Here is a 15,219-nt window from a genome sequence, read left to right as displayed (position 1 = left end):
TTAAAGCGTAATGAATCCCCTGAGGTTAATTACGCACTGCAAATACATTTTAGCTTTTGCGTTACACGCAATGGCGGTAAAATTCCAAAATCAAATTGCTGTATTCTTGCTAATTCAAGTTTCCTCATTACAGGCAATGCTGATAAAAATGCAATAGCAAATTGTCGCATCAGGTTCAAAGCTAGCTTCTCCATTACAGGTAATAGCGGTGAAGGTACAAAAATAAATCGTCGCATACAGCTCAAAGCGTGCACCTGTACGCTGTCATTATTAAATTCTTTACATTTTCTGGCGGATAAAAATTGCTCGTAATCTACGTTCTCGTCATTGAATTTGAAAACACGTTCGGGATTGTGTGTGAATCTGTTCGTCTGTGTCATTTCGGATTTCAAATTGCGTAGCTTTTCAGATTTTAAGTCGCGTAGCTTTTCGGCTTTTAATTCGCGTAGTCTCTGTAAATTGCTCACATTATACGCGTTGCGCGAGTCTGACAAATGCTCATAAAGTGGCGTCTGTTGTGGTATGTTATTAATTGAAATGTTTTTAATCTCTGTTACTTCTTGTTGTAAATTTGACAACTTCCTACGTAACGTGTTGTTAGATGAATCGATCTCATTAATTGTCTGCTGTAAATTCTGAAATTCTGGTGTTTGGTTAAAGGAAACCGGCGCAGTATCGTCTGATTTATTCTCATTAGCACTTTCGATAGCATCAATACGACTGGCCAATTCATCATATTTTTCAGTCAGTATTTTTGCCTGATCATCAGTTTTAGAATCGGACGCATTAATCTGTTTCTGCAACTTACGCGTAGTTTCGCTCAGTTTTCTAACATCAGCTTTGATAACATCGCAATCCTGCGTTAGTTCTAATTGTTCGAATTTGTCTGTCACTGTTTGAATATCTACTGTGTGTGTATCTGTTTTTGATTTAAGATTGGAAATTTCGTCACGTAAGTCTGTGTTCGACTGTTTGATGGAATTAATTTCGTCGGACACTGAGGCAATCTTGTTGTCTACGTATGTCTTCGCTTTCGCGAACATTTTACGTTTGTCTTCTTGTCTCTGAGCCGTGATTGTTTCCATTACCTGACGTTTTACTTTATTTTGATCTTGAATAAATTTGCGGAAACGCGTATTACTGTTTTCTATGTGCTGATTAAAGCGCTCGTTAATCTGAGTGTTCTGCTGTTCGAATTTCGCGTCTATCTTTTCATCCATTGTGCGCGAAAGTTCTGCTGTCATTGCTTTAAACTCGTCGCGTAATTGTGTAGCCTTATCAGAGCATTGTTTAGCGACTCCGCTAATTTCGTTTCTGAGTGTTTCTGTTGCGGCTGTTTGCATTTCCCTTAATTCTTGCGCAACAGACTTAATTTCTTCGCTATTTTTACGTGAACAAGCCTCAATTTCCACGCGCAACTGTTCCTTAGTGTCATGGCACTGCGCGGCAACGGCTCTAATTTGTTCACTAAGCTGTCTGGAATTGTCGTCTAATTTTTCATTTAACTGTCTGGAATTGTCGTCTAATTTTTTATTTAACTGTCTGGAATTGTCGTCTAATTTTTCATTCTGTTGTCTGACCTGTTCACTAAGTTGTTTGAGATTTTCGTCATTATTGTCGAGTTTTTCATTTAAGTGTTTGTTATCTTCCCTCTGTTGTTTAAAATTTTCATTAAACTGTTTGAAATTTTGCTGCAAAAATGCCATAATTGGATCCGATTCAAAATTAGCATTTCTATTCTCTGTGCTATTCAATGGTCGATCTGGAATTGTCTCGTTTTGCGTAACCATTTGGTCATTCTGTATTTTACAAAAAGGTTTGCCAGTTAAACATACACTGTCACTCCCTATTTCGGAATTAAATAAATCCGTCGTACTTTCAGTATCCTGTTCATTTTCATTAGACAAATTTGTCTGTACGTTACTTGAATTTTCCAAATCGGGTATGTTAGGCTGGGCATCGCTCATTACAATAGAGCGTTCCGCATCATCGATTGTCGTCAAATCAACAGAAGACACAATCGAGTTCGTTCGTTCATCATTAAGACAAAAGTCATCATTACTGTTTGGAATGCACTCATTGTTAGTGAACGCAGGACTGTCATCATTACACTGCGTGTCACAATTTCTATCGGTTAAGTTGTTTGAGTCAGTAATTTCGTTCACAATACCTCGCGATACACTATTCACAGTCTTTCGCGGCATTTTTGCAATAGTCACAATTATTCACAAAACAATAAACAAATGCAAAAACAACACACAAATACAACAGAGCAACGAATTGCCGTTGACCTGTAGAAAGAAAGTCACAAGATTAGTAAAAGCGTAGCGCCAAATCCTAATTATATCTAAGCAAATAAGAGCAGATATCTGACTGTTTTTCGGAAGACTCCCACGAAATACGATCCTGGACTGGGTGTCGCCAAGTGTAACCTCCCCACAAATTTTTACAAGGAAATACTTAATAAAAAAATGGAGCCAAGTGTAACCTCCCGTAATGACATTTACTGACAATGACAATTAAACAAAAATTAGCAATCTGACTCACAAATAAAAAATGAAAAACAATTCAGTGCTAATGAAATCAGTGGCAGTGAAAATTCAATTAAACCGAAATATCGGTCTTTGGCCCTGTACAAAAATCAGAATTAAATTCTTACCTCATTGTAACTGCTAGTCACATTTCTGCTCTTATTCTTGCGCACAACTTGGAAGAACTGCATTGTAAATAATAATATTCCTTTTTTTTTGTAATTTAACTGAAATTTGTCTTTAAGGGAAGTGGAATGAATTTTTTTTGTAAAATGCTTTGAAATCAAAATTATTATTGCGGCGCTTGTTGGAAATTAATTACAATAAATAAACTTTACATTATCTGATGATTACCTTAATTAGCAATGTACCTCATTCAGCATCTTGACCAGTGTTGCCGACAGACCACATCACACAACCGCACTGGGCTGCTACTACTGACCGACCGCTCTGCATGACGACTACTCCATAACTCCTCTCAACGACAACTAACTGAGTACTGCTCTCAACTAGACAGAGCTGCAGACTCGCAACGACTTACCGACAGACTGAGAACCGCTCGCAACACTCGCGCGGTCAAGCGCATACTCTCTGGTCACAGATGCTACAATGCCTCGCCATCGCTGCTATGTTACATACGTGTTTCAAACTAAGTCAGACCATTGTTGATAATAGCTGAACGGAACTAAAATTAGAATGAGCCACCAAAGTGAGAATCTATTAATGAATTCGAAAGTAAAGTTTTTCGTACCGATTTGACGAAAATTCCAAAGATCGGGAGGTTTCGTCGAGGGATCGCTTAGCTGGCGGGGGAATATTACTGAAATGCGTAACAAATCAGACGCTACAAGGGAGAAGTTGTATGTCATGGAGAGGTTCGCTGTTAAGATCCCGAGAGCGCACTTTGCAAGAAGAGTTACGTAACATATTACTTCCCCTTGTGCACACAGTGAAATCGGAGAGCCGGCCGTATGGCAAAGCGGTTCTAGGCGCTTCAGTCGGGAACCGCGCGACTGCTACGGTCGCAGGTTCGAATCCTGCCTCGAGCATGTATGTGTATGATATCCTTAGGTTAGTTAGGTTTAAGTAGTTCTAAGTTCTTGGGGACTGATGACCTCAGATGTTAAGTCCCATAGTGCTCAGAGCCATTTAAATTTACAATCAGAGATATCCAGACTTTTAGTAGTGAATATGAGGTAAGTCCACCCCTCGCTCTCTCGATAGCGTAAATTCTGCTGGGGACACTTTCTATGAGTTATCTAAATAGCTGCGGAGGAATGGCATCCCATTCCTCCTCAGGAGCCGAAACTAGAGGAGGTAGTAGCCCTGGATGCAGCAGTCTGCAACAAAGTTGATGTTCTAACTCATCGAAAGGTGTTCCATTCGGTTCAGATCGGGACTCTGTCTAGGTGAGTCATAGCTTGAAAGGTCTCTGTTGGATTCCTTTCATGTCAATTTCTTAAATCTGATGTCATTTAAGGCATACATTCCACTTCTGAATTTACTGTGGTGTTTCTGACTCCATCTGGGAGGAGACTGAGCAGTGGAACGTGTTACTTTTACACATAAACGAGAACCATCGGTCACACTACTACACTTTAAAACACAGTTTATATGTAATTCATGTCACACAGTCTCATATGGAACCTACATTCGCTTTTTTTAATATAGTGTATATGATAAGATACTGTCATCCCCCTTCCCTTCTGTGTGAAAGGATGAATGAGCAAATGTATTTCTAGTTGCATGCTTGATGGTAGCAGACAAGCCTGTCTGCTAGAGAACAGTAGGACCCACGTCGGAACAGGTAGCTACGCTTTCTAAAAGCAAAGAGGTTTCTAATCTTAGTATGGTCCTGTCCGTCCCTTGTCATGTTGGTATAGGAAGCTGCCTCTCTGGTCACTTCCGTTTGTATCTGTGAAGCACCCTCGTTAGGGGCCCACGCCAGTCTGTCCATGGCGAGCGTCTGAAGTGGTAAGATCTCCGGCTAAGCGCGTCTCTGCTAAGTCTGTTGGACAATGGATTTCTTAAGTTCAGCCTAACTGAAAATTTAATCACCTTTATTTCAGGTTTAGATCTAAAATATCTAATGTTATCTTAAATTGCAACGCAGTGTAATTCTAGTGTGAAGTTCAGAATACCATCCAGTAGTTGCTTTGTCACTACTTCGTGAGTAAAGTGGAACCACGTGTTGATGATACGTAACTCTAACTAAGATCATCAATCTTAAATGCGAATGTGCGTGAGATTATAACTTCTCATCTTGACAATACTTTTCAATATAGTAACTTGTCTTTATGTTCAACCCACGTGGGGTGTACTTTGTGGGACCAGTACCACGTGCTTATACAATTGTTTGAACCATCAGGTTAATAGTAAGACGATAGTAACCAGTTCAAGGTTTTTCTTTTGTACAGTGCGTTTCGATGTAATTTATTTTAATTATCAAAATTATTGTGGAGTTACACTCTGTGTAAACCAAGTTGACCACGTGAAGCATGTGGGGTAATCATCAAAGTAGCCCTCAGCTATTCTTTTTGGGAAGATTTCACAGCGAGTTAGTATGAATTAGTATACCAGTTTGTGGTAATTTCATGACGGACAGGATTGCGGTACGAACGTAACTTCTTTGGGTAAAAATTGAATCGGTTGGTTGTGGTTAATTTCCTCTTGCATATGTTTCAACGTTCGTCGTGTGTTATTTTATGAATGCAGTGTTGTATGCAGTCTCCCAATCTTGGCTCTATATCTGATGTGTTCCATAAGTTTACCAAATCACACCAGTTTCGTTATGAATCAAGTTTAATATGCTGAAATTTTAACGGAACAATGATCAAAGTTAAAATAAATGTTCAAATATAAACTGATTTATTTCTTTTTATTTAAATTCTCTTTATATATATATATATATATATATATATATATATATATATATATCTCACCGGTTTTCGTAAGATGACTATTAAAAGTTTATAATTAATGTTAGTCTGGTTGGCAATTTGGTAAGCTAGACTGGATACCTGGTGAAACAGTTGCTCAGTAATGCAAGGTTAACTTCCCCAGATAGCTCACAGCTTTTAACCCGCTCTTATTGTCTTGAATATCAGCACCGATTTCAGAACAAATTAATGCATCAACATTACAAGCTGCTTTATGACAGGGTGGTCATGCTGATACAATGTCATCCTCTCCAACTGTTCCTTTGCTGTAAGCAGTAGTGTAAAATACTTCCATATCCTTACGCTTTCGGCGTTTCTTAAGCGCAGTGTGGCGTCCCAGCCCTTATCATGAAATCAAGCGCCATAGCGTAAAACTCCCCCACACGTACTTCACTGCTGGAATTACTCACGATGGCAGGCAATGTTCTTCCGACATTCGTCGAAACCAAACGCTTTCATCGGTTGCAATAGGGTATAGGGTGGTTCATCGCACCAAATCACTCGGTTCCCGTCATACACTGTCCCGTGGCGTCGTTCTTTGCATCACCTCAAGCGTCACTTAGCATCGACTACACAAACGTGTGGCTAATGAGGTGTTGCTCGACCACTGTACCCCACTCTTTTTAACTCTATTCGCGCAGTCATTGTTTTAGCTTGATTGCTGGCAGCACTTTGGAACTCACGAGTGATCCACCCGTTTCAGGCAATTTTTTGCAACACACTCAGCAGTGTTCGACGGACCCTTTTCGTCAGTACATGAATTCTACCCGGTTTATCTGTGGTTGTTCCTTCGCGTTTCCACTTCCCAGTCACAACACCAACAGTCGGCTTTGACGGCTTGAAATGTCTGTGACGGATTTGTTACTCAAATGAGACCCAACTATAGCCCATGCTCGAAGTCGCTGAACTCTGCTGAACGCCTCGTTTTGTTTTTGCTGTTTCTCTATTGACAACATAGTACTCCATGCCTCCTTTTATACTGTTGGATCCGCCTCTAGTGACATCTAGCGGTCAATTCGGCATAACATTAGGAGTGTCCGGGTACTGCTGATCGGAAAGTGTATGCCACCTACGCCTCCATAGCTGAGGGGTCGCAGTCGGTTCGTAGCCGTGACTCGAGGCGGATCTGTTCGGAGCTCTGAGCAGGCATGCTTTTCTTCACTCGTTAGCACATGATGCACATGATGCTACATATTTCTTCAAGTTCTGGTTTGCAATGACGTTATCTTACCGCCGTGCGAGTATAAAGATCAAATTTCAAGCGGAACATGCACGAGCTCGAGCACACGAAGTGGAATAGTATATACGTGACGAGCTTCATCTCTAACACCAAAATGTAGCAATTGACTTCTCCATCAGGAGCAGTGCCGTGTTCGTCAAACTCCGGATCTATGTTTTGCGTTGTTCTTGTGCGACGTTTCACACTGGGACTGATATTCAGACACTCTAATGATGGCCACGTCGGAACCGCTTCGATTGATTTCACAGGGTGTGGCCTCCTCCGGGTTTCCGAACTTCATTTTGAGGTGCCGTAAGACGCGGTCGTATGTACCTTTCGACCTTCAGTCACATCGCAGAAAAGTGGCAGACTTTCGAGTCTTACCACGTTTTAAATCAGACTTCAAATGACGAAGCACATGCCTTCTTATTTGATGATTGGCGGCGTGCCGTGAGCTTGTGCAGGCTTTCGACAGTAGGGCGACGTCCGGTAGAGCTGCCTCTGCAGACGTTTAAGTCAGACGCCGGTAGGAGATGTCGCACCACAGGGAGCGCAGTAGGCGCCACACATCACTAACGCTGCTGTTGCGAATGACTCGTATGCACCGCCCCACATTCCTTCCTATCTGCCATCGTTACTGCACACTGATGGGGAGCCAGTCTTCAGTTCACCCTTTCATTTGTGAAGCACATACAGACCAATTATGCGAACTTATGATTGTCCTGGAACTGTACTCACAAGGGAAGGCCACGACGTTTGGAACGCGGATTTCAAAAAATGGTTCAAATGGCTCTGGGCACTATGGGACTTAACATCTTAGGCCATCACTCCCCTAGAACTTAGAACTACTTAAACCTAACTAACCTAAGGACATCACACACATCCATGCACAAGGCAGGATTCGAACCTGCGACCGTAGCGGTCCCGCGGTTCCGGACTACAGCGCCTAGAACCGCACGGCCACCGCGGCCGGCAACGCAGATTTACTTCAGACTTCGTACACTCGTAGTACTCCATGAGGACAACAAAATGTGTAAGCAGTAGCCCGCACTTGTCAAGCGTTACTGAGAAAATCTCAAGATAATTTCGGTCGCCAAATATACGAGGTGCATTCAAGTTCTAAGGCCTCCGATTTTTTTTCTCCGGACTGGAAAGAGATAGAAACATGCGCATTGTTTTAAAATAAGGCTGCGTTCATTGTCAATACGTCCCAGAGATGGCAGCACCGTACGGCAGATGGAATTTTACCGCCAGCGGCGAGAATGAGAACTGTTTTAAATACTTAAAATGGCGACGTTTTCCTTACTTGAACAGCGTGCAATCATTCGTTTTCTGAATTTGCGTGGTTTGAAACCAATTGAAATTCATCGACAGTTGAAGGAGACATGTGGTGATGGAGTTATGGATGTGTCGAAAGTATGTTCGTGGGTGTGACAGTTTAATTAAAGCAGAACATCGTGTGACAACAAACCGAAACAACCTCGGGCTCGCACAAGCCAGTCTGACGACATGATCCAGAAAGTGGAGAGAATTGTTTTGGGGGATCGCCGAATGACTGTTGAACAGATCGCCTTCAGAGTTGGCATTTCTGTGGGTTCTGTGCACACAATCCTGCATGACGACCTGAAAATGCGAAGAGTGTCATCCTGGTGGGTGCCACGAATGCTGACGGACGACCACATGGCTGCCCGTGTGGCATGTTGCCAAGCAATGTTGACGCACAACAACAGCATGAATGGGACTTTCTTTTCGTCGGTTGTGAAAATGGATGAGACGTGGATGCCATTTTTCAATCCAGAAACAAAGCGCCAGTCAGCTCAATGGAAGCACACAGATTCACCGCCACGAAAAAAATTTCGGGTAACCGCCAGTGCTGAAAAAATTATGGTGTCCATGTTCTGGGACAGCGAGGGCGTAATCCTTACCCATTGCGTTCCAAAGGGCACTACGGTAACAGGTGCATCCTACGAAAATGTTTTGAAGAACAAATTTCTTCCTGCACTGCAACAAAAACGTCCAGGAAGGGCTGCGCGTGTGCTGTTTCACCAAGACAACGCACCCGCACATTGAGCTAACGTTACGCAACAGTTTCTTCGTGATAACAACTTTGAAGTGATTCCTCATGCTCCCTACTCACCTGACCTAGCTCCTAGTGACTTTTGGGTTTTTCCAACAATGAATGACACTCTCCGTGGCCGCACATTCACCAGCCGTGCTGCTATTGCCTCAGCGATTTTCCAGTGCTCAAAACAGACTCCTAAAGAAGCCTTAGCCGCTGCCATGGAATCATGGCGTCAGCGTTGTGAAAAATGTGTTCGTCTGCAGGGCGATTATGTCGAGAAGTAACGCCAGTTTCATCGATTTCGGGTGAGTAGTTAATTAGAAAAAAAAATCGGAGGCCTTAGAACTGGAATGCACTCGTACAAGCAATGGCGTAGCGGGCGTGATTGCCTTACATCCCGTCTACTGGATCTCCTGGTTCCAGCGTCCCTCACACCTCCGGTGGCGGTGGGCAACATTACTCCACATTTTGCGCATGTATCAACATTTATCGTGGAACTTTGTTATATCAGAGACGAGCTTCCGTGCACGAGACCGCCATGCGCGAAGAATTTTTATGTTTGGCGGCTACGACGGATAAGTCGTAATGTCATTGAACTCAAGCACCCCAGGTTGCATTGGCCGAAGATTTAGAGACATGTCCACCAAAAAACCTTCCTACCTTCGTTCGGGCACTGTGGTTCTCTGTCGCCTGTGGCACCAACCAACGGCTCCATGCAACTGGGCTAGTGGACACTCCACTTTGCCCGAAATGTCGCCAAGTGGATGACGACCATCACCGCTTAACTTGTATCGCGGTGGAGGACGTCTGGCTCCTAGGAAGACAGATGGTGGCTTGCTACCTCCGTGTGACCCCGCAACATATTACACCTGCTTCCTTCTTACATCCGGAGAGTGACTACTTTCCGGCAACTGAATCACAGTCGATCATCTGGGTCAAAGGTTGGACGATCGCGTACCTCTATGGGGATGCTGCCAAGTCGCGACTCGGCTTTTGGTATTTCTTGCAGCAAGCCCACAATGAGGTTCATAGATGGTCACACTATCGGAAAACCTTTGCCAACCATCTTCAGGCAGTCTTCCTCGACCCCCCACGCAGTTGGGATGTGCCGGGCGCAGTCGGTGTGCACATTTGACAGCTGATAATGAACCTCACGCTTCTCTCACCACTCAATATGTAATGCACATACTATACGATGAAATGATCTACATGTTCCTTTCATCAGAGTGATCTTTATCGGAAAAAAAAAGCGTGTTCGGTCAGAGCGTTAGCTTTCCTTTCTCATAAAAGAACTAAGCGAACGGACCACCGAACAAACTGAACGGGCATCATCGGACGTCCGCCCTGAATAAGTTCAACGATTAATATAGAGCAATTTTTTTAAGTGGTTGGCGCTCAAGCCGTTGGATCGAGTTCCGTTCGTCAGTTTTTTTTAATTTTCACCACAGTCATTTTCTTTATTATTTATATTACAATTGATATAATGGGAAAAATACGTGTAATCGGATGAACTTTTATTAAATTTACAATGTTATTATCACAAATAAAGTAATATTCATAACTATGGACTAGTAAACTGCCAAACGCATAAAGTGATACTGAAAATGTATGCTTGTCCGTGATTTGAGAAATCCCTTACACCTGGAAGGAGCCCGAAACGACTTGTTACCTCCAAGTTTTGACCGGCAGAGATAGATTTCGAAAGATGTACAATTAATCGTCGCTTTCGACTTTACAAGTTGCAGGATGGTATTTTTCGTAAAAACATGGAAAACAAAAGTTAAACGGCACCAGCGGCACTGAATAAATGCTATGTTTCCGCATACACAAGGTCTTTTGACGTTTTCCATGGAAAAACAAACCTCGTTAACATTTTCAAAAATATCTCTTTCAGACGATAGTTTGGAAGCAAACCATGCATAACGCAGTATTTCCTTAAAAATCGGCGCTGATAATTGGTTATGCAGTATCGAGTGTTATTTTAATAGCGTCTTCCAAGAAGCAATTACTCGTTCTCTTTCGATTATATACGAACCGTTTTGAAGACACGGACAAGCATACATTTCCAGTATCACTTTATGCGTTTCGTCGTTTACTAGTCGTTAGTTATGAATATTATATTATTTGTGATGATAAAAATTAGTAGAGTGCCAAATAACATTGATAATTTAATAAAAGTCCATCCAATTACGTATTTTTCCCATTATATCAATTGTAATATAAACAGTAAAGAAAATGACTGTTGAAAATAAAATAAAAAAACTGACGAATGAAACTCGATCCAGCGATCTAGCTGCTTGAACGCCAACCACTTAAAAAAAAACATTTCGTTCTATATTGTTCGCTACATTTGTTCAGGGTGGACGTCCGATGACACCCGTTCAGTTTTTCCGTTGATCCGTTCGCTCAGTTTTTTTATTAAAAAGGAGAGCTATCGCTCTGACCGAACACGCTGAGCTACCGTGCCGGAACCGCTCGGATGCAGCCGCTTTATGGTTAAAATGGCCACGCATATATATATATATATATATATATATATATATATATATATATATATATATATATATATATATATATTTGACGACCGAAATTATCTTGCGATTTTCTCGCTTGAGAAGCACGCGCTACTGCTTACACATTTTTCTGTCCTCGTGGATTACTACGAGTGTACGAAGTTTACAGTAAATCCGCTTTCCAAACGTCGTGGCCTCCCTTTGTTAGTTGGCCTGCATACAATAAATAGGAGTGCGGTTTTTAGTGTTTTTCGAACACATTTCTGTTAAACACTTCAGTGCCTTCGAAAACTGTGTTTTGATTCTATTTGTTTACCGTATAGTGAACTGTGAAAGCTGAGCGTTCCCTTGTAGTGTGTTCGAAAAGCGTACAAAATAGAGCATCATGGTGTTCACAGGCCAAGTAAATACAAATCCAGGATGACACATACGGATTCATCACACCACAAAGCAGTTTTCTCGAAAACTTCTGGATAAAATCATTGCAATTGTTTCGTACTGATATGTAATTTAATTAACAACCTCTTTCATACAGTGGTTACAAAAAAAATGATGGTTATTATTATTATGTAGTATTCTGCCTAGTGGCAGGTCCATGCCTTCGTACGGAGAATTTCTGATTCCACTGTTCCCTGTCTTCAGCTTCTTCCTTCAGTCTGATGTATCTCCTTCCATCTTTCAAGTCGTCCAGATGTTGAATTCTTCTTCTTCCTCGTCCTGCGTTTCCTCTGAGTTTCCCTTCGATGACATCATGTATGAGTCCCTCGTGTCTATGTACATGTCCAATCCAGTTGGCCTTTCTCTGAAGAATTGTACGCAAAATACTTCTCTTCTCTCCTACACTTCGCAGTACATCGTCATTTCTTATGCGATCTGTCCACTTGATCTTTTCCATTCTCCTCCAGCACCACATTTCAAAGCTCTCTAAGTATTTTTTCTCCTTCTTTCTCATGGTCCACGTCTCTGCTCCATACAGTACAATGCTCCAAATGTAGCATTTTATCAGTTTTTCCCTCAATGCCAAACTCAACTTGCTGGTCAGCAGAGTCCTCTTCTTCTTGAGCCGGCCGAAGTGGCCGAGCGGTTCTAGGCGCTACAGTCTGGAACCGCGCGACCGCTGCGGTCGCAGGTTCGAATCCTGCCTCGGGCATGGATGTGTGTGATGTCCTTAGGTTAGTTAGCTTTAAGTAGTTCTAAGTTCTAGGGGAGTGATGACCTCAGATGTTAAGTCCCATAGTGCTCAGAGCCATTTGAACCATTTTTTTTTCTTCTGGTTTCCTTCCGACGCGAACTATCTTTTCACTCGCGTATCTGTAATTCCGTCGATATTTACGAGTCATCTGAGATGACGCATTTCATTATGTTGTGGTTTTCAGTTTAATACCGATTTTCACTTACATTGTCTCAGTTCGGGCTCTACTTGTGTTCTGCAAGCTCTTCACAGTGATTGCCGAACTAATGTCCAAGATATACGCGTTTCCACGCTATACCAATTTATAACTTTAGACAAAACTAATAGGTAACAATCACGCGCATGCACCTACATTGATACGAAGACATCGCAGGTAGAACAAATACTGACCGACAAACACGATCTATACGTTGTGGGCTCAAAACTATTGTGTTGTTGCATAAATACGCAGCGTTTTTCCCCAAGTTTAATAAATAAAACAGATATACATAACAGAAAAATGGTTCAAATGGCTCTGAGCACTATGCGACTAAACTTCTGAGGTCATCAGTCGCCTAGAACTTAGAACTAATTAAACCTAACTAACCTAAGGACATCACACACGTCCATGCCCGAGGTAGAATTCGAACCTGCGACCGTAGCGGTCGCTCGGTTCCAGACTGTAGCGCCTAGAACCGCACGGCCACTCCTGCCGGCCATAACAGAGAGTTTAGTCATCAACGATCTCTTCTTTTTCACTATTTAGAACAGTCTGTCAGCGCTAGGGTAACATCACGTGGTTTTGAGGCGAAGAACCCGTCGACCCATGTTCGCAGTGAATTTTCATCCGGAGAAGAAGTTTCTTGAAGGTTGTTCCATAGAGAACGGAAAAGATGAATGGGGGCGCAAGATCATGTGAACAAGGTGGGTGCGGAATGACTTCCCAACGCAGCCCCTGTGTAGCGTTTGTTGTCAGTATAGCAGAATGTCGCCGGGCGTTGTCGTGGAGTAGCTTCACTTCACGCAATATTTTTCGTTGTTCTTAGACTACGTCTGCAAGACGTCTCAGGTGTTGACAGTAAATGTCAGCAGTGATGGTTACATCTCAGGGAAGCAATCCATAGTAATCCACACCGTCGCTGTTCCAGTACATGCATAACATTACCTTTTGTGGGATGCGTGCAGTTCCCTGTACGGGGAATTGCTGGTTTGTTTGGGCTCAACCATTCCTTTCTTCTACTTGTGTTAGCATAAATACTCCATTTATAGTCACCAGTAACGATACAGGATAGAATGATCGGTTTTGTTCACGAACCAACTGATGACGAGCATTCAAGACGCGCCCGCTGATTTGTGTGTTTTTAGCCTTCCACACTGCACAGAAACGCGCACGATGGCGAATTCATCGCATTTCATCACGTTTTCAATTTCTCGATACACTGACGTGGATCATTGTAGTTTAATGCTTTTAAATGATCTTCGTCAAACCCCGAAGGTCTTCCTGGACTTGGAGAATCACTAATGTCAAAACGATCCTTCTTAAAAGGACAAAAACATTTTCTTGCCATGCTCTGTCCAGCGGCATTATCCCCATATAAGGCTGTTGTCACTTCTCTATTGAAGTCAGAAGAATATGTCGGAAATTTGGCACTCGACTTTCTAGAGGTTACAGCTCCATTCACAGTCTCCAGAATACGAAATGACAACATGTAAACTCAAACAACAACAACAGTTAACTACAAACAAAAAACGATACTCGATAAAATAAACCCATAGTAACCGGAATACCAACACGCAAAACAATAACGCTATAACTTATGCATCATTATTAGTCCCGTAGTTGTGGTGTCACCACCAGACACCACACTTGCTAGGTGGTAGCCTTTAAATCGGCCGCGGTCCGTTAGTATACGTCGGACCCGCGTGTCCCCACTATTAGTGATTGCAGACCGAGCGCCGCCACACGGCAGGTCTAGTCTAGAGAGACTCCCTAGCACTCGCCCCAGTTGTACAGCCGACTTTGCTAGCGATGGTTCACTGTCTACATACGCTCTCATTTGCAGAGACGACAGTTTAGCATAGCCTTCAGCTACGTCATTTGCTACGACCTAGCAAGGCGACGTATTCAGTTACTAGAATGTATTGTGAACAGATAATACTGTGAATCATGTACCGTCAAGAGCGACGTTCATCATTAATGGATTAAAGTTAAGTATCAAACTAATTGCGTCCGCTTTCTGAATTCTCATTCCTTGTCATGTTCCAGACCTCACGTCAGTATAGTTCTTCCCTCCTCACGCCAGCCTGCGTGAGCTAAAACGCGTGCATTTCGGCCTCCATTCGTAACACGGTGTTGGCTCTACTGCTAACAGAACAGGGTTATCCGCTGTCTGAATTCTCATTCCTTGTCATGTTCCAGACCTCACGTCAGTATAGTTCTTGCCTCCTCACGCCAGCCTGCGTGAGCTAAAACGCGTGCATTTCGGCCTCCATTCGTAACACGGTGTTGGCCCTTCTGCTAACAGAACAGTGGTTATCCGCTGTCTGAATTCTCATTCCTCGTCATGTTCCAGACCTCACGTCAGTATAGTTCTTCCCTCCTCACGCCAGCCTGCGTGAGCTAAAACGCGTGCATTTCGGCCTCCATTCGTAACACGGTGTTGGCTCTTCTGCTAACACAACAGTAGTTATCAGCGATTCAATCTAACAGTCTGTTGCTGCCCAAGAAAGTTCGACCGACGAGCGAATAGATGTTTTTACATTAAAAACAAACGACTCACACAT

The sequence above is a fragment of the Schistocerca cancellata genome, chromosome 2 (assembly GCF_023864275.1).
Source record: "Schistocerca cancellata isolate TAMUIC-IGC-003103 chromosome 2, iqSchCanc2.1, whole genome shotgun sequence".
Taxonomy (NCBI): Eukaryota; Metazoa; Arthropoda; class Insecta; order Orthoptera; family Acrididae; genus Schistocerca; species Schistocerca cancellata.
This window is presented reverse-complemented; position numbering follows the sequence as displayed.